Source organism: Polypterus senegalus, chromosome 2 (genome assembly GCF_016835505.1).
Source record: "Polypterus senegalus isolate Bchr_013 chromosome 2, ASM1683550v1, whole genome shotgun sequence".
Classification (NCBI taxonomy): Eukaryota; Metazoa; Chordata; class Cladistia; order Polypteriformes; family Polypteridae; genus Polypterus; species Polypterus senegalus.
Genome location: NC_053155.1, coordinates 220,227,747 through 220,249,301, shown reverse-complemented (window position 1 = coordinate 220,249,301; position 21,555 = coordinate 220,227,747).

Sequence of the window (21,555 nt, the reverse complement as noted above, 5' to 3'; positions counted from 1 at the left end):
GGCAACCTCTTACCACCAGGATAGCAAGAAAGAGGAGCCTGAATGATTAAATGGTTTTGAATGACTGGTCACACAGGAATGATACTGAGGGATTTAGTCACTGAATTCCAGACTATATTAACTTTTGTGTTGACATTTTGGTATCCTGAAACACAGTGTGTTCCTTGCCAAACATCAAGCCCTGGATTAGTAAGGAGCTAAAAAGTCTTCAGAATAAGAAAAGAGAGCATTCAAATCCAGGGACAAACAGACTCTGAAGGAAGCACAACAATTGCTCACAAAACTAAAATAGAAACAAACTCAAGCTCACAAAACTAAAATAGAAACAAACTCAATTAGAATAACATGAAGGATGTCTGGAATGGACTGGGCATAATGACTGGACTCAAAAAATCCAGTGTTCATACATCTCACATCATGAAAACTTTGACAGCCTGGTTTTGGACTATATGAGTCATCTTCTGGTAGATCTCCTTGGACTCACTACAGTTAGCCTATTAGACGAAAATTGGAGTGGAGAATGCATTTATCGTTCTGCTCCACGATGATTTTCTTAACTGGACAAAGCTAGCAGCACTTTGAGGATTATATGTTTTTTTTTCATTTCTCAAGTGCTTTCAATTCCATCCAATCATCCCTGTTAAAGGGTTAAACTCAGAAGTATACAGGTGGATGAGCCTATGGTGTCCTAGCATTGAGGACTTTCAGTCAATGAATTATTCAGCAGAAGTGTGTTAAGAAACACTACTGGGGCTCCTTTATACCAATGACAATATGTCTGCATAATGCCTCACTGTAATTGCCAACTCAGCATTTTTTCTATTTTCTTCACTTTTTCAGTCTGATGTGTATTCAGACCATAGTGTATGTGTGTCTATCTATCTGTCTATCGCAAAATTATCCATTAAAATCAGAGGTTAAAAGCCCAAGATGATCTACAAAACTTTGAGCCCCAGATACTGCCCTTTTTAAAACCTGGCACCTCCTCCCTTTATCCTATTTGGACTTTGCAGAAGGAGGAGACACCACCCAACAGGTTCAGTCAACCTTCACATCCTGGCTAAGGTCCCCATTGTCCAGCCATTGGCAAACCTGGGCCGACTACATCCCCCGCTGCCTATCCCTCAGCATCTGCGGGAGGCACTGCATGTTGGACCGCTCCTACTCCCTGGCAATTGCTCAGTAGGACCTCCCTTTCATCAGGCTCCTGCAGCCCTGAAGTACACTCTCAATCACCTGTCTGTCACTCCTTGCATCACAGGACCTCTCGCTCTCTCTCTCTCTCGTCTCCATTTAACCTCTGTCTCTCGCTCGTCTCTTTCTCTCCCTGGCTAGTCTATTTTCCTACCTTTGTCCTTTTTTTTTATCTCCTGCTGGCTCTCACTTATATGCCTCTGTGGACGCCGTACCTCAATCATGCACTGCAGTAAGGCGATAATGCAATTGAGACAGACCTCACCCTCTTGTGCAAGTTCATTTAGTCTCAATTACCTCACCAACATTCCCCCTGCTGTACTAGCACGTACACCCACAGAGATCGATCAGGCTATTCAATTGTTTATTTAAAAATGGGCTGGCTGTTCAGCCGTGGACGGACTATACCACATACCTCCCCTCTTAAGCCTCCAGTTGTAGGCCTGCAGGATGGCTCCATGCCTCAACCAACCTTATGCGACTGGTGGCCTAGGTCCGCGGTGATGGCACCCGTCACTGCACTAAAGCAAATAAAAGCACTAAAATCAAACCCTTCATAAAATAAAACCCATGTCCTCCTTTAAAAACATGTAAATGAAGGTTATGACTGAAAACAACCATGTAGTGTGACAAGGAACTTAAGAACTTAAGTAAACATCTTAGGTAACAGAGAAGGCTTCTGACAACACTATCAATAAAGAAAATGCCACAATGATGACCTACCCTCTGACTATCCCATCTATTACTTCGGATCAAATAGAATAAATGACGACCATCGACATGGTATCCAGTCTACAGAACCTTTTGTTTGTCTCTGTACACTGTAGCACATTTTCAAATCTCTGCCTTTAAATACTGACTCCACCCTTTGTTGAATCCCATATTTCCATGTCTTTTTCAAGGGTTTTAATCCTTTTAAGGATCCTTGCACTCTTTTATTGTTTTTTTCCTTTGTCTTAGTTTTTAGAATTTAATGACTAAGACAAAGCTCTTTCAACTGTCAAACTTTCCAATACATGAAGTACTGTACATCTTTATGTGTCAACTTTTTTTTTTATATCCACTACATCCCATATTTCTTCATTCCTGTTGTGTGACTGAAGTGACGCTTACTCCAGACTAAGTGGGCCTCTTTTTGTGACCATCCTTAGGCTAGCACGTCTCATAATTTACTGTGAAGGTTCAGAGCCTCTGCAAGGTCCTCAATCACTGACCTGAGGTTAAAAGAATTATGCAAGAAAAAAATGTTATTAAAAGAGGGTACTCATATTTAGAAAGATGAAAGTCATAAGGCAAGATTGTTTCCTGTTACTTAATTGCCCCCATGCGCAAGCCTGCTTTGCACCAATTTGTTATTTATTTTTTGCCAGGGGAGTTTCCTGTTTTGAGCAGCTTAGGGAGAAGTGTCTTCTTGTTAATGGATAAATATCATTTAAATGCAAAATGAAATATTTATAACTAAAGTAACATATGCATTTTGCATGTGATATTTTATTTATTACAAAATGCGAGATCTATTAACTTTTTATGTCGTTGATCTCAACAGTCAAAACAAAGTTAGCATAAAAAAAACTCTGCATAGTATTGTTCAGTTTTGGTCTCGTAGGTATAATGTCTGTTGATTGCACTCTTGTTTTTCTGCAAAAGGTCTTATAAAGAAAATTCCATGTTTAATTATGCAGTCTTATTACCAGCGGTTCAATTCTTACGGCGTTTTCCTCCCACACAGTAAAATAATTCAAAGGTCCCATGTCATGTTGTAAAATGTTGCAGAATATGCTGATGAAAATTTGAATATACATGTTGAGACTCTTGTGAAATAAGCTAAAAAGCATTTTTTTCAGGGCTTTCAAATGATTTAAAAATGCTCTTTATATGCTTCAGACTCGCTTAACTTTGCTTGTAATGTACTGTGTGCATTGGAACCTCAAGTGATTAAACTGATTTGTTCATGTGAATAGTGTTAAGGTCCAATAGGTAAGGCTGTTTGCCCCATTTAATGCAAACCAGCAAACTGACCAACATTTCTGTTAAATGCTGTTTGTGTTTGAAGTGTCTGGGAGCTGCCGGACCACCAGAAAGATAGGGCATTAACCTAAGAATGTGACCCCTTCCATGGTCCCCAGGCTCATTCTGTCATTTTCAGCTGTAGGCTCTTTTCTTTTTTGAGGGTGCTGGAAAAAGAGCTACCAGCCTAGTATCCATCATTTCCCAAGGACTTACATGTATTGGCTTATGTTTTTAAACAGTCAGTTGGTCTGCATTCAACTGCAAACCATCCCATTTTTACACAAACAAAATTGTGCAAGATGTCAGGCAATGCCACTGGTTTTTACAAAGGATCACAATGAAACTCGATAAAGTCAAAAAACATTGTATTTTTTCTTTGTTTAGGTAAAGGTACCATTCTAAAATACCAGAAGATCTGTTTAGATCTTCCCACATATTTATATCATTGAATGTTGTTATCATAGAAACATTCTTAATGAGAACACATTTAGAAATCATCATTATCAACATGATTTAACAGCTATTTTCTATGTGTATCAAGGTTAAATGGCTGCCTCTGAAATATTTTAAATCCATTCTTCACTGAGTTAGACAATCTTTTGGATGAGACCCATTCTTTTCATGTTATCGAACACCACCTCAGACCTGTTTCATTTGGCCTTATCCCCTTCACCTTCATCTTAGTGCATCTCTATACCCAATCATCTTAAGCCTTTTACACCACATGACTAAATCAACAAAGTCTGTTTTTTATCTTGTTTTATTTTGATTTTTTCTGTCCTCGGGTCAACACCTATCACCTCTACACAAAGTCTTTCCCTCAGCTCAGCATTCATTCCCCCCCTCACTCCTTGACACTTTATCTAGATCAGATCATCCTGATTACTCTTATACTCATTTTTCCAGAATCAGGCATTCTGAATGCTTCTCCTGTAAGGTTCTCATAAATCCCTTCAACAGTCAAAAACTTTCTTTTTAAAGCAGGAGCATATTTCATGAGTTAAAATGACATGCCAGTTATAAAAGTAAAAAATAACCACTGTGTTTCTGCTCCGTTTTTCTCCTTCCTCAGTCCAGGGTCTTTATTTAGAAATACTGATGAGCAATTCCAAATAAATTGATGGAGTAAAAAAGACATGTTCATGTAGTGAAAAAAATTGAAATCTACCCTCTGCTCTGTGAAGAGAGTATCTTAATAACAGGCAGTATTTCCAGTGAGATAAAACTCTTCAACAAGTAGGGAATATGTTCATAACCTGTCATTAATGCAGTTAGCATACAAGTAAGAGTAGTCTTGAGCATTTTATTTAAATGATGGCAAAAAGGCCAAATTAGTCCAAACATCAACTAACAAAGATTATTAAGTTCATTTCTTTATAGTTTCATGTATTGTTTATTAGAACACTAGCAAAATACCCGCACTTCGCAGCGGAGAAGTAGCGTGTTAAAGAAGTTATGAAAAAGAAAAGGAAACATTTTTAAAATAACATAACCTGATTGTCAATGTAATTGTTTTGTCACTGTTATGAGTGTTACTGTCATCAAGGATTTGATTATCATTATTTCTTTCAATCAGGTTCGTATTTGGAGGACGTGTTGTTTTGAAGTTACATTCTGTGTTTGTCAACCGTTGTAAAGATAACAGGTTTCATTTATCGAAGTGTTCACTACGTAAATCGCTACTCGTGAATGTAAGATGTTTAACAGGCATTCCCGGTATTAACTTGTGCTAAACGTACCATGGTGTGACGTAAGGGAAGCTGACTGTAAAAAGGCGAGGAGGCACGTATTTTGAACGAAAAGAGAGAAGACAGCGAAGGAGCAGAAAAGTGAGAAGGAAAACTGTTTAAATAAAGAGCTAGGAAGGTGAATAGAAAGAAGCAGCCAGCGGTAAAGCAAGGAAGACTTGGTAATAAGGACGGTTGGGTGCACGTAGAAGGTGTAACAATAAGATTGTTAAGCCTTATGATAATTTTCCCACATGGAGGATTTAGAGAGACGCACTGGGAGAAGTATAATCTGAACCTCTCTACAGTTTTGTTTATTTTCGGGTTGTAATGTTCATCAAATTTACGTATCATCTGGAGACATCAGTGGCGGACCATACATTTCACACCTAGGCCTTCAGTAGTGCTCCATCTGAATCAACCCGCCCTTCAAAAACTAATTTATGGTTATAAAAACCATCTTAATATGCAGAAATACAGTATAAAGAGCCACTGCATCACAGATAGATAACTCCTGTAGCCACAATAAATGCCTTTACTGAATAGACAAACCAGGGGTGAACAAGTTCCTTTCTACTGCAGCTATAGCCGCGACACACATAAAAAACATCAATAATAACTCATAAACTTGCAATATTATTTAGGAAAATCGCAACATTTTACTCACCAAAAATTCAGATTATTTGTAAACAAAATCCATCCTCCTCCCTTTCTTTTTTAAAAACAGTTCAATTACTCTGTCTTACAGATTATCTGTGAGCTTCAGTTCCATCAAAAAGTCCCTTTCTATCACCATCGAAGCTAATGCTGAAAGTCGAACCTGCCCTGTCGTATTTCTGGCATAAGTTTTAATTCGCTTTAGGGCTGAAAATGTCTGCTCGACAGAAGCAGTGGACATGGGAATGGTCACCGCCAAATATACCAATGTGTACAGCTGCCCCATGCTCTCATTCAGATTTTTCTGACGAAGGAGGTCTAGGAGATCAGTGGGAGATTTTCCTGCAAAATCATCCATGGCATACATTACAGTCAGTTCTGTTTTTGGCCGAGACAGATCAAAAAGTGCTCCGTGGCTCTGTGTTAAACTGGAGAAGGCTGCATGCAGGAAATTTTTCTTGTAGTCCCAAAACTTCTGGGGTTCAAGGAGTGTGACAAACATCAGTTTTTCGTGGTCTTAAAATCTGGTCTGTGTCTGGCAAATAATATTGTCCAGAATCCTGCCATGGAGTTGGCGGTAGTGCACGCGAGGATCTTCACGCACTGAACGCGAGGTGTGTTCAGTGGCCTCGGAGAGTTCCTCATATCGGCTTCTATCCAATCAATGGGTCTGAATACGGTGGCGTTGCTGTACGCCTGCGAGAGGGCCCTACTGACACCAACTCAAAATGTGATTGGTTGGTGGCTGAAATGTGATTGATTAAATGCTTTAATACGAAAATACATGTCTGGAAGCAGCACACCCATCAGAAAAGCTATGAAAGGAAGCGGACAGACTATTTGGAATTATTTAATAAGTATTCATGGACAGAATATAGTTAACATCAGTTTGTGATTCAGATATTTTTTTAGACCAGCAGAGATGGCCTTGCAGGCCCTGACGGCCCACCACTCAAGCTCATGGTTAACTCATCAGGTCTTACATCACCGGTCAGCTCCTGACACAATTCTTTGCCGCTTACTCCAATAAGGTAACGGAATAATCTGACCTTAGTGTTTTCCTCTGCCTCCGGCATTACAAGTTCTGTGTATAATGTGAACTCATCCTTCCATGTTCTCCATGACTTCGCCAGGTCTTTAGCATCGAGACTTTATACCCTGCGTCTTCTCATTAAACTTGTATCTCGCGAATATCTCGTGTGATCTTGCGATGTCCACGGCTTTATTTAATTTTAGCTCAGACCCAGCACTTAAAAGTTTCTCTCGCACTTTCACTGAGGAAGGGTTTCTGCAGTAGCTGCACTTATGAATATACTAAGCACAGTCCTTCACCCACGAATATTTACCTTATATGGGCAGGCACTCAAACACGTGGGAGGCGTGATGATGCGAGACGCAACTCTGTCTCACACGGCGACCGAACTGCAGGCTATGGCTGTATACAGTATATGGACGAAGGTAGGTTCCAGTTATGCCCGTTACGCGTAGAATTTCGAAATGAAACCTGCCTAACTTTTGTAAGTAAGCTGTAAGGAATAAACCTGCCAAATTTCAGCCTTCCACCTACACGGAAAGTTGGAGAATTAGTAAAGAGTGAGTCAGTGAGTGAGTGAGTGAGTGAGTGAGTGAGTGAGTGAGTCAGTCAGTCAGTCAGTCAGTCAGTCAGTCAGTGTGGGCTTTGCCTTTTATTAGTATAGATTAGAGCAATCTAGATGAGAACAGGCAATTCTGACAAACAAAGCTATGTATTGTTCAATCTTCCCCTTTCAGACCAACAAAGCTTGCTAGTGCTGTCCACTTAATTCTTCTAAAATAGCATCAAGTCAAGTTTTAAAAGTCCCTAAAGTCCTTCTGTCTACCACACTACCTGGTAGCTTAGTAGCTTATTGCATTTGTCTATGACTCCCTGTGTAAAGAAAAACTTCCTAATGTTTGTGCAAATTTTACCCGAAACAAGTTTCCAACTGTATCCCGGTGTTCTTGTTGAACTCATTATAAAGTCAGTCTCAACCCACTGTACTAATGCCCTTTATAACTCTTTTAATCTTTCCTCATAACTTATCCCCTGTAGTCCTGAACTCGACCTAGTAAATATTTGGACTTTTTCCAGTGTTGCTATGTCCTTTTTGTAGCCCGGAGTAGAAAAACTGCACGCAGTACCCTAGATGAGGCCTCACTAGAGCTTTATAAAACTGAAGCACAAGCTCTGTGGACTGGTGCTCTACATATCAGGTTGCTATATAACCTAATATCCTACTAGCCTACTTAATGGCTTCTGAAAACTGTCTCAAAGTTGATAGTGTCAAGTCCACTATGACCCCTAAATCCTAAAGGTGTACTTTCGATTCTCAGACCTCTCAACCTAACATTTTTACTTCCTACATGTAATACATTTAATTACATTAAATTTCATCTGCCACAGATCTGCTAAAGCCTGTATGTTCTCCAAGTCCCTCTGTGATGATTCAACGGATTCTAGATTATCTAAAAATCCATGTATCTTGGTATCATCTGCAAATTTAACCAGCTTGTTACTTATACTTCTATCCAAATCATTTATATATATTAAAAATAGCAGAAGCCCTAGCACTGACCCCTGTAGAACACCACTCTTAATGTCAGCCAATTCTGATAAGGTTCCTCACATCATAACCTTTTGCCTGAGCCAATTTTGCACTCATTTAAACACAAAACCCTGAACTCCCACTTCTTTTTGTTTGATGCCCAGCCTCTCATGTGCCACCTTATGTGATAAGAGGTCTATGGCGATGCACGAGTTTTAAATAAATAATCAGGTCTCGTGAGAGTACAGGCTCTGAAGGGGTGCAGGTATGCGCATGCTGGTGCTGCTCCACAGTTGATTGGGGTGCTTGGCTGATCATGCATTCACTTGCTAATGCAAATGGATTAGTCAGGTGCCTCATTCACTCCTTTGGAGTAGTCAGAGGACCACATCTACACCCAATCAAGCAGGACAGAAGAGAAGCCTGCACTCCAGAAAAAAAAAAATCTTGCAATCAAAAAAAAGAAAGGGATCAGAAAAGAAATGTATCAAGTGCTTCAGCAGAGCCAGTGTGTGAGCGAGTGAATGAGAGGCAGAGGTGTCATTAGCCCCGTGGAAGTTTGAAGGATCGGCATTATAGGGGAAGACTGTCCCCGCTGATTATGCAGAGGAGCGGGTTCGATATTGGTGGAGTCGTCAGGGATCCTAGGGATGCCAGTTGTGCTAGAAGGAAGATGGAAGGACAACTGACTCTGAGCTGGTCTGGCAGACGCTGATGGAGGCAGCTGAGACAAGGGTCCGGTAGGAGGACCGCAGCTGCTGGAGTCTCTCAGCAAGCTATGGATGAGCCAGGGAGACAGAGAGAGAGTTGTGCTGGGCTGCTGTGGGAAGAAAGGAGGAATAATATGTACCCAATGACTATTGTTTCATACTGGTTTTAGCTCTGGATTTTAACTCACAGACTATTTACTGTTTTTCTGTATTATTTATTTATTTATGAAAGATCAATTTGCACTGCACTATAGGACACCATTTACTCATAGATTTTGATAAAAGCGCTTGGGTCTTTTGCACCAACTCCTTGGTAAATTTGTGTGTTCTCATTTGCCCCTCTCATCTCAGTTCATGATTATCTACTGTTCTGAGTTCAAGAGGCTCCTAGGAGCCGACCCAGAACGTCACACCTTATGAAATGGTTTCTGAAAGTCAAGATGAATAATATCATAAGCTCCACTTTGACCACATTCTTTTTTTGCTTCTTCCTAGAATTTCAGCATGAAGGTTAAAACATGACCTACCACTTCTAAACCCTTGCTGACTGTTCAGTAAAACACCAGTTCTTGCCATGTGTTGTTCAGTCTTTCCCTTTATACTTCCTTTAATTTACCTATGATACATGGTAAGCTTACCGGCCTATAGCTGCTTGGATCTGCCTGGACAGCTTTTTTATATTACAGGATAATATTTGCCAAAAAGTTGTGTAGTGTTTACTTAGTCTTCCCACGTCTGCGTGTATTGTTTTCTGGTACTTTGATTTCCCACTCACATCCCAAAGATGTGCAGATTAGGTTGATGGGTATCTCTTATTAGGCCTTGTATGAATGAGTGTGGGTGTGTGTGAGATTGGAGTTCACTGGAAATTTAATTTGAGATTTTATGAAGTTAAAATGCAGGGCTGAGCACACTTCATAAAGTTCTCTAAGCTTTGCTACTGCTCTTTTAACAGGCTTGCCTTCTATTTATTCTATACACGCTGGACACACACACCTCAATCTCTCTGTGAAATTTTTTAGATCAATTATTATTGACAAGGTAACATTGAAAGTGAATAAAGCAGTATAAATAAGTATGTCTCCTTGTGATTTAACAGAAATGTACATTTGTAAATCACATAATGTCTGGAATAGATTCAGCTATGCATATTTTGAGTGTCATTCAGTTGTTAGATTTAAATCAGTTTGTACAATATTAAGATATACTATGGGATAGTTGTATTCTGCATTAAATATAGAATATGCTGTTCCTTTGTTGATAATATTTACAATTTGTATTTTAGTTGTAGACCTGTTTTAATGTTCTGAGCCTGAACCTAGTGATGGGTGCTATACAAAAAATAAACTGATTTGAAAATTACTGCCCAAAACCTATCTACATCCAGTCATTCTTAGATCTCATTTATTCAAATATAAAGTTTTGCAACAGCAAGAAAAAGATACAACCTGTAAAGAAACTTTAATGAAATTCTAGTTTCCCTTGTCCTTTATAGCTTCATGTCTTCGATTCACTTAAAAATACATTTCTTTCTACACATGCTCATGCAATCTTTATCTGTGCAAGTAATCCTTTATTTACTATCTTCTCATCCTAAACCTGGAAGCTAGCATTTGGGTGATGAGACCCATCTACATAAGAGACCCCCAACCTACAATGAACCCTACAAACAAACCCCTTCCCCTGCAACTGATGCAACCCCAAGCTAAACCTGAAAACTATCCATCTCAAGCAATTACCACTAGGGAAACAATCCACGGCAAACCTATAGAGTGAGGAGTCTTAATGTGGGGGCTCACTAACGTGCTTGACTTCCACCTTAAAAATTCTTGTATTAATATATTCCAAAATGCTATACAAACTTTTATCAAATCCTTGTTTTACAGTAGTCTAATGCCAGCTCTGCCAAGGTGGTAAGTTGATGCCAGGGAGGTGAGTAGGACAAAAGTAGAGCTGGGCAATACGGACAAAAATATTATCATGATTTTTTTATGTATAGATCGATTTTGATAATTATCATGATATAGTGTCACATGACTGTTATTATTTTTAAATTGTATTTATATTAATATATTCTGAACAAACAAGTTAAAATAAAAATGAATAATTTTAATAAGGAGATAAGATTTACTTATGAGAAATGGCACATAAATTATACATTTAACATTTCCTTAAATATTCTAGAATGTTTGGTTTTCAGAATGATTGCACTTACAGTGGCTCAGATTAACAAGGCAATGTATAAATGTAGTAAATCAGTGGGCAAATCAGTTTAACTGTGCAAAAATGTTAAATTGCAAATGCAACGGTGCAAACCAAACCTGCATTACTAGCTGCACCAAATATCTACCTATATTCTAATTACTTTATGTTTGGGCCGACTAAACTCCTTTTGAGCTGCAGCCCGTTCCTGCTTGCTTTTTCCAAGAAAAAGAAAATATGTTGACTGCTTTTTTACAAACACCTATAGCTCTTCCAATCCTGCTGTCTCTTCCAGATCTCCATGTAGCGATAAAAACAATATATTTCTGTGTTATTAATTAACAATTAGTTTAGTAGTAGAAGCGACTCAGTTAGAGTATATTATAGTGTTACTATTGAAAATGCAATCTAAGCAACATAATACAAAGCATATTCACAACGGTAAATTAATTAACTAAATTAATAACGTTCACTTACCGATTGCTAAGTGCAATCTACTGTATGTCTGAAACACCGAAGGTGAGTCTAGTTTTTCAGTGTCACAGAGTTGACAGTGTTCGCCCCGTTGTACGTAATAATAAACACGTTGTGGTCCTCTTTAAGCCATCAGGATGAAAAGGGGTCTTCTAGCACCATTATAGTTTTTGCCATGTGATCCGCAGTAAAATATGCAGTTTGCAGCCATTTGCTCAGTAAATTCCAATGTCGTGAAAAGTAAGACTCAGGTAAGGCTCCAATGACCTACTCGACCAGGAGTCTGTCGTAGTGGCAAAGTATCTCACATCTTTTAAGGCAGCCTCAAATTTTGCTCGACATTCATCATAAAGCTACCAAAGTGCCGTCTCAGAATAATGTTTTCGGCTAGGGAATTTAAACCACAGGTCGAGTACTTTCAAAAGTTTCCTGGAGCCTTCTTTATCCACAACACTCCCTGGCATCATGTCATTCGTCATGAAACAAGAGACAGCATTTCTAATGGTTTGATGGCTTGTTGATTTTCTACTACATGGGGTCATAGTGGCAAATGAAGACACAATCGATTAAGGTTTAGGGACAGCATCGCTATTTGCAGGCTTATTAGCCACATCATTTGGGGGCTCTTTTTGACATTCAGCATATTCGACTGGATGGTATTTTTAAGGTGGTGAATTAAGTTTATTATATTAATTGGGTCCTGTTGACGGCGTATTACTGGCTTTATTTGTGCTTGGCCTGACTTGAGGTAACCAATTCCAAGCGTATGATGCCATGTGCCCTTTCTTTGGTCTTCCTGACCAGTTAACAGACTTTCCTTCTAAGTTTCACTTAACGGGACATCCTTGTTGCTCGGCATATTTCCAAAACTTCCAACCATGTCGCTAATGTTTACAGCATTGCTTCTTCATGGGGCTGGGCAAGTTTGTGAAGTGCATCGTGATTAGCTGTTGTGCTTGCGTTACGCCAAGCCTACCTGCAAAGTGATAGGCCACAGGCATTGTCCGTTGCAACACATTGTATTTCAAAACTTATTGTGGGAAAAACAAGTTTTATCCATTTTTATAGCCTACGTTTATTACTGTTATCGTCGTTTTTTTCTCTGATCAAAAATTAAAATCGTTTTATCACCCAGCACTACACAAAGGTGAAAGGGGGAGTGGAAAAGGGCTCACCATGGGCCAAAGACAGTGAGGAACACTTAGACTTGGATCTTGGATGAAATGGATACCTCAGATACACTTAATCCAATGATGCCAGAGAGAAAGTGAGGTCATGAAGGAGTAACAAAGTGTTAGAATAACAGATGACTGACAGAGAATAGCAAAAAAGGATGAACCTTAGTAGCCCGTTTAAAGTACCCCAGTCATAACTATTCAGTCAGTCAATATTCAGTGCGTGTTTCCTAAGTTAAACCAAGGAAGCTACCTGAGGGTCAGAGGTAAGATTCATCCAAGCAGCTGCTAGGAAGAGGTTTAGCCTCCTGTCCCGGTGGCCAGATCAAACCTCTCTTGACCTCACTCATGAGACTGAGTTTGAATTAAAGATCTTCGCCAAATGAAAAACAGGCCAGGGTCTTGAGTGAGTCAAAATGAGGAGAGAATGGAGATGGGAATGGAGTACTTCTGTGTGCCACTTGATTATAGTTGCAAATTATAGGCAGACCTAGAAGCATAGCTTTTGTATTATTCTGCTTGCTTTGGAGTTTGCTCTGTCCATGCGTATCTCTCTCACTCTTTTGTTGGTTATAATATCTACTCTGTTTTTGATATCAGTGCCTCCCATAACATTATTGTAGGAATGAAATGATGTTACAAAAGGTCTTCGATTATACTTTAATTAAAGAGGAAATTGCAATAAGATAACCTTTTCTCCAGATTGCAAAAACCAATCCAACATATTATTTTTGATTTATTTTGAGTTACGTCAATTAGAAATAGAACAATTTTGTCATATCGGTGGCTCAGTGGTAGCACCTCTACCTCACAGTAAATAGACCTTTGTTCTCCCTATGTCTGTGTGGGTTTCCTCCTACAGTGCAAAGACATGAAAGTTAGGTGGGTTGACAACAAAAAGATGACCCTAGTGTGTGGTTGAGGTGTGTGCGTATATGTGTTTGCCCTGTGATGGACTGGCACCCTGTCAAGAGTGTGTTCCTGCTTTCTGCTCTATGCTGGCTGTTATGGGCTTCAGCACACCCCATGACCCTGTTAAAGACTAAGCTGGTTAGAAAATGACTGACAGTTTTGTATAAAATAAGTCATTCATCCCAACAAGGCTTGCTAATCCTATCCACCTAATTTCTCCAATATTAATTTCTGTAAAATGATGGTCAGATTTATACACTAACTTTCATTTTTCACAAAGATTAATACTGTTGTCTCACATATCTAGAGTCAAGACTTCAAATCCTAGCCTGGGCAATCGCTGTGTGGATTTTGCATGTTCTTACAGTGTCCGAGTGTGTTTCTTTTCCCCCATCACTCGCGAAGATGTCCACGTTAATGCGTAATTCTACATTTGCACGTTGTGAGTGCCACTAAAGATGCACAGATAATCTTTATAGATTGATTCTTATTTAGAGTGACTATTCAAAAAAGGGTAGGAGTAAGTGGAAGTGTGTGTGTGAGAGGGCCCTGCAATGGGCTGCCTGCCGTTCCAAGGATGGTCTTTGCATTGCACCAAATGCTCTTTAGATAGTCACAAGCTCCTCCTGACCTTGGATGTAATAACCAAGTTTGAACGTGGATGGATGGATTTCCATTTGTAGAAGCAAAAAAGATAAAGATACACCCTTTTACAGAGCAGTTAAAATGTCCTTGCTGTTGATGGCTAAACTCAAACTACATTTTGCAGCACCAGAAGAACAATGTATTTTGGAGCCATACCTTGTATGACTTCATTGATAAAAAACAATGCTGAGTAATTATCTGTGCATACTGTATGCAAGGTAGGTGAACAACACACATTTGAAGATGAAGGGCATCGAAATAATATTCTAGCAGAGATGTAAAATTAATGCCGGAGGCAATTCCTTGTCAAGATTGACTGTTATATATTTTACCACCCAAATATAGAACTGTTGAGCAGAGCTCTCAGAAATAAAACAGAAATTGATGCAAGAGTATAGAAGTAAGAGGAAAGATAATGAAAATAACCAGTCTAGTTCTACAAAAGAGGGGATGCAAATACCACAGAATACACTGACAACAAGACTTTGGAATGTGCCATGTTTTCATCAGTGCATTAGTAAATGCTTTTAGGTACAACAGTTTGTGGCAAAGGACAGAGTAAAATGACCAAGAAAAAAAGTAAAAAGAAAATACTAATTTTAATGAACCAATCATGGCTTAAAGACACAAGTTATTCATTCATTTAATCAGTGGCAGATGTTCTGAGGCTGTAAATAGTGGTAAAAAATATAAAAGACATTGGCATTAGCATTTTGATGGTCTCTGCATGTGATTAAAAAGTTATCTTTACTAGCCAACATAAAATAGACACATTTATTTGATTTATTCACAAGGGGAATTGATTGTAATTGTTTTTAAAATGGAATGCTGTCAGTTATTGTTGTTTTGAAACTAATCTAATTATAAGACCTTTCATGACTAATATAAGTATATAATAATACAAAAAGATCATGTTTGAGATGGGCAGCTGGAAAGTATTAATAATTCTACACATCATTAGCATCCAAGCCAGCTGAATATGTGCCTGTCATACTGGAGGATTCTTCTATAATAATGAAGGGCCTTTAGGTGGCTTGGTACTGTGTCGCATTAGTTGCATCTTTTGTTGCAAGTAAGCTTATCATTTTTTATGTGGAGAAATTAACATGTGCAGAGCATGCATATAAAGAACTGATGTTTAATGGAAGTGCTCAGTTCATTCTTGGTATCACCGCTTACCTCAATAAGAATCTGTTTCCATAAATGTGCAGATGTATGAGTCTGTCCCTGTTGCTGATGTGTGTTTGGAGCAGTACTGGTGGCAAATCTGAAATGATCTCTGAAGGGACTGGTCATTCTTTCTTCATACTCTGGTGAAGGCAAGCAGAACTTGGATGGTCTTACTCTGGTGAGGGTGACCATCTTGGATCTCGGATGGTCTTATGTTTTGCTGGTTTGTTGCAACCTTGTCTAAACTTAGGATACAAAGCAAAAACTTAATCTACAGTGTTTGGGAAAGCTGGCACATAACATGCCTGTGTGCAGTGTGCCAATGTGCCTCTACTTTATGACTGGTGCCATTTGAAGGCATTATAGAATGCACTGAAAACTGTTTAACTGTAAGGTAAATTTTAAATTAAAGCTATTTTAAAGGCAACCTGATTAAGAATTGTTTCATTTGAACCACTTAAGTAAACCTTTATGTCATTGGCAAGCTGTAATCCCATACAGCACAAAGCTTTTATAATTTGTCATAGGGCTAAAAACAAATTGAAAACTTTCAGTGAAACTACACAAGCTATAGCAATAGTTTTCACATTCCAGAAAATGCTGTTTCTTTTTTCTGTTACTTTACAATGACACGCAATGTAGTGATATACTAAGCAATATCTATATATATAATTCACTAAGGCAAGACAACCATGGAAAGCATGCCGGAAGGGGCATGGATTCACTGAGCCGCCGACAAGTAAGACACCTATGGCGCACGCAGGAAGGAGCCACGCCCACGAACTCCTGGCACCTCCGAGCCACGTTGACTGTTAATAGAAGCATGTTTCTCGCGGAGGTGAATCGCCATATGCAGTGTGTAAAACAGTTTGCGAGGGGTATCCCATGGGATCCTTAAAACAATCCTTTACAACTGAGGTTAAAACACAATGAAGTGAGCAGTCTTTAAAAAGCGAGTTTTCGGTTACGACGCACGATCACATGCACCATAGCAAACTGTTTTACACTCTACATACAGCAATTCGCATCGGCGACAAACATGTGTCTTCTTAGATGCTCCTGCAGGAACACGGAAAGTCTACGTGAGTCACAGGTGCAACTGGACTGTGCAAAGATGACAACGACTCAACTGCTGAGTTGGAGGTGGGCGCATGAGCGATGGCGGTCTGCCAGTTTTCAGTCACGGACGATTGTGTGTTTGTTCGTTCCGTGCATTGTTATAATGTTGCTTTTCTTGCTGATTTATTACATTACCGATTTTTCAAATGTTAATTTTCTCCCTGTGCTTAAAAATCATTAAAAAACCGGCCTGATTATGCGGTTTATGGTACGCCGCGGGTTGGCTAGTTATTCATAAAGCTCTACCCAGACTGGCGACAAAAGATAAATAAATAATTATGTTAATACTCTCTTGCTTTTCATCTTTACCCTTAGTTTTAACCACAGGGGAACAAATTAATTTTTAGCCTTTAGTAACTTTACACATGGGTAATCTCTAACGTGTTTTTGATGTCAATACTTGGGTTGAGAACAGGTTCAGTGTCAGAGGAGATCTTCACAACTCACTAGGTTTTTCTAGTAATATGGGGACTGCAATATAAGTTCTACCACAGAAAGCAAAAAACTATTGTTTTTTTTTTCTTTAAAATGCTAAGATTATTATTCCAAAACTGTGGCAGAACTGTTGTTTTCAGGATCAAATAAATATTGAATAGTTTTAAGCCCCAACTATATAAAACACTTCTAACAGAATATTTAGTAATAATGCCAAGAAGAGGTTGGACAGGCAGAGTGGAGCAGAGGTTAAGACTTTGGATTTCAAACCTAAAGCTGTGGGTTCAACCCCATTAGTAACCTCACCTGTCTGTGCTCCAATTGGAAAAAAAGAAATGTAATGTAAGTCAGTCATATAATATGTAATAATAAGAACAGCTTTTCATTACTGTCAATGTTTTAATTATTTTCACTCATTGTATCGTGGAGTCTATAGGATTCAATTCACAAAAACTAGAAGCCTATTTGTATAGTATATGCTGTTTAATAGCAGCATTCTAAACTTCAAAAAAGTGGTCTACTGTATTTATTATATGCTGGTTTCACTGCAATCATTAATATTTGCTATGAAAGCTGCTAAGATTACAAATACCAACTAAAACTTAAAAGATCCATGTATTCTTTAGTTAACTGTTTGAATTATGCAGCCTGTTTGTACTTTGTAAAAGCCTGAGGCAAACTGAGAAATTTCGAGTTTCCAAAATGACTTATAATAAAGGACAAGAACAATTGGGCTACTATTTGCAATGATATATGAAGTGGCATGTATGTCTGCCATTTCAATCTTTGTTTCAAAGAGCAGGCATTTTCACACAGTGCCTGTGTCCAGAATCAGACCCAGATTCCTACTGTATATCACAAATTGAGTAAAAGTATGCCACTCATCTATTTTTATAACCTTTTTAATTCAAACCATGGCCACAAGAGTTGGCATCTATGTGCCAAAGTAGCAGGTGCAAGGCAGGAATTAACCCTGGACAAGATGCCAGTCCACAGCAAAGGCACATTCTCACACACACACACATGCACATCCCTTCACACTGAGCCAATTGAGAAACACCAATTTGCCTAAGCTGCATTTCTATAGGATGTGAAAGGAAGCTAGAGTACCTAAAAAACTACAAACAAACATAGAACGAAAGCGCAAGCTACAGTCAGATGTTAGTCAGTCCAGGAATTAAAGCTGAGAAGCAGCCATATTGATCAATACGCCATTGTGCTGTGCTGAATAATAATTAGAAGTTAACATCAAAAATATTATAGTACTTTGATGACGGCCATTGTGGTAGACAGAAAGTACAATTTTTCAAATCAGATCCCTGAAAATAATATACTGAGAAGTCACAAGAAATGCTTTGAGCATTATCTGAATAGCTCTATTTAAATGAAAGCATTAATTTCCTAAATAGTTTATAAACATGTTTCATATTATGATTTGTTAGCCTGATGGACCCGTTTTTAGTCTAAATGAGTGTGATTGACCCTAACTAGGAATACTGATAAGACCTCCATCCCCATTTTAATAGTGCTTATTAAATGGATAATGGATGGATGGATGGATGGTTTAATATCAAAAGCAATTTTTCCTTCACATGCAGGCAAGCAGTGGATTATGATTATATTATTATGAAGTGAGCACAATATGAAAATGAGAAGTATGCAAACTAAAAACCTTGAGAATTTAAATCTTAGTGGAAGCTGAAGAATATTTCTTCCATTCTCGGAAACACTGTATTTGCTAATAAGATTGTAAGTTTAAAGTTGAGTGCTTTGATTATCACCAGTTATTGTCACTTTGGGGCAGCATGGTGGTGCAGCTGTAGGCTCCAAGGTTTGAATCCCAAGCAGATTCTGCCTATTGGTTTGGTTTCCCTCAAAGTACACATCCCAGACATGTACAAGGTAGATTACATGGCATGAGTGACTGCTAGGCTAACTTGCATTGCACTCTTGTCCTGTCTATGGTTCGTTCTTGCTCAGTGTTTGATATGGCTGCAAAACATTTCATAAGACCCAGAAATGGAAATAGGGGTGCATCAATATTTTGCAAAGGGGTAGTAGTAGCATTTTTTACTGTGTCACAGATTTTAATGTTTTTAAGCTGTACATCTCACAGAAAAATGATTTTAAACACAATATTTAAAATACCAAAAAATACCAACTCATGGTTATTTGTCTTAAATTAAATGATCTTTTTTTTTTTAATTTTAGACCATGATAAACTGTAGGACACTATGTGAATATTCACCACCTAAAAAATGCCTTTTTCATAATGCTCCCTGAGGTTGTAGAATGTAGTTAGCAAAAGGTAAATCATATTGACCTCTAATGTTTTGTGAAATATTTCTCACAATTTAATTCCAGGATGTACTGTAGGTGAAACAGCTGTCCAATAGATATACCCCTGCTGTTATCTTCAGAATTATTTGTTGCAGTATTGATTGAATCTTGGTAAAAGCAAGGCAATACAAATAGAAAAAAACATACCATTTTCTAAGCCTGCTTAATCCTGAGCAGGGTCACAGAGCCTATCCCATCAGTCATAGGGAACAAGGCAGGAACAATCTGCCTGACAGGGTGCCAGTCCATCTGAGGGGAACACATTCACACACACCCACCCATTTGAGACAATTTAATGTCACCAATCCATTTAACCTGCATGTCTTTGAACTGTGGCAAGAAAACCTGAGCACCCAGAGGAAACCTACACAGACACGGGGAGAAAATGCAAACTGCACGCAGGGAGGACTTGGGACGTGAATCCTAGACTTCTTATTGCAAGAAAATAGAAACATTACTATAAATCTCCTTTTAGACAAACTGATTTTGATTTCATTCATTTAGAAAAATCACCTATAATGCCATGCTCCCATAACTTTCCCAGTACATTATATTGTTTTATAGCATGTTGACGTGAGGGTGTAGAACTGCATAAGATAATGCACTACTTATCAGCCCAAAACAGAGTCTCTAGGATGAGGATTGCACTGGGTACATCAACATGCTGCTGGATTTTTGTACCCCCAAATACTGACAATGAAACCAGTAGCATGCCACTCTGAAACCAGTATTCATTAGAAAGTTCTGCTCATGAATGGTGGGGACAAAACAATAATATCAGAAATTGTGTAAGATGTATCCTTGTGACTTTACTTTTTTCTTGTGTAGTGGTACTCCTTTATGCTCAGTTTGTTAGTCACAGTTTATGGATTAGATAAATAAACTCAAGCAGACAAAATTGTGATCGCTGTGTCATTTTGTGGCAACCTTATATCTACAGTAGCTACAACAACTACAATGCCACTCGTTGCATTTTAGAAATAATTACTGTCAGGTTCCCTCTGGTATGTAGTATTTAACACACATTCTCAGTGTTAATGAATGTGAGAGCAGGAGACACTGCTATTAGTAATTGCTTTTTATTCATAGTCTTCATTTTCCAGATAGTTCACATTAAACACAGCCATTAGACAATAGCGGTTGAGATAATCCATACAATGTACGCCTATTTCTTTCCACCAGTTACCTGGTGTATCTTACAGCCCCATGGGGTGACAGGGGCTGATAAATGTGGAACACCAGCCCATGGCCCAATAAAGGCTGGCAGAGTCAAGACCTCAATCAGGTTTCATTCAATTACACTCCAAATCAACAAACCTTGATAGCCGAAATTCCCTTCTGACTAATGCACCGATTAATCCTGCTTGATGCCAAACGCATGTAATTAGACAATAATGAGTGAGTGTATATTATGCTGGATTTCAAACTACTTGTTGACCTCAGCAACTTGTACTCCATTAAACAGCAAACAGCCTGAAAGTCAGCTGTAATAAACCATGTCACGTACACCTTTGGCAACCTATCTCTCGCACTTCAGGAAATAAATTTAGGCAGAGGACATCCACTGACTTTAAAGATGACAATAACTTCTGGACAATGGTTATGCTTTCCATGATCACATAAATGATTATATATATATATATATATATATATATATATATATATATATATATATATATATATATATATATATATATATATATATATATATATATATATATATATATATATACACACACACACACAGACTGGTGGATACTTTTGATACAGACAGATCTTAAAAAAATTGTCAGAATTGTACAATTCTTGAATTACCCAAATGAAGATATTATGTCACAACAAGGTAGCATAGCTTATGACAAGGGTGACAGTTTTCTGGACCTTCACTTTAATGCTTTTTTGGGCCTTCTCTCATTTAGAATCATTTAAATTCTGTCAAGATGCACATAAATGTCAGTATGGTCTTTAAAATCTTATATCCTATGAAACCAAATACAGTATGCCCTTTACCAGTACTAGGAAGAGAATTAAAGCACAGATAATCAAAAATAATAGTGCCAATGTGTCGTTTTGTGCTTTACCTGTACTGTATATATATATATATATATATACTATACATATATATAGATTAATATATACAAAACATTCTGCCTTACAGAGTGTACAAAAACAAGGTTTTGCAGATACAAAAGAACTACTTTAATTTATTCTAGCTCTTTGA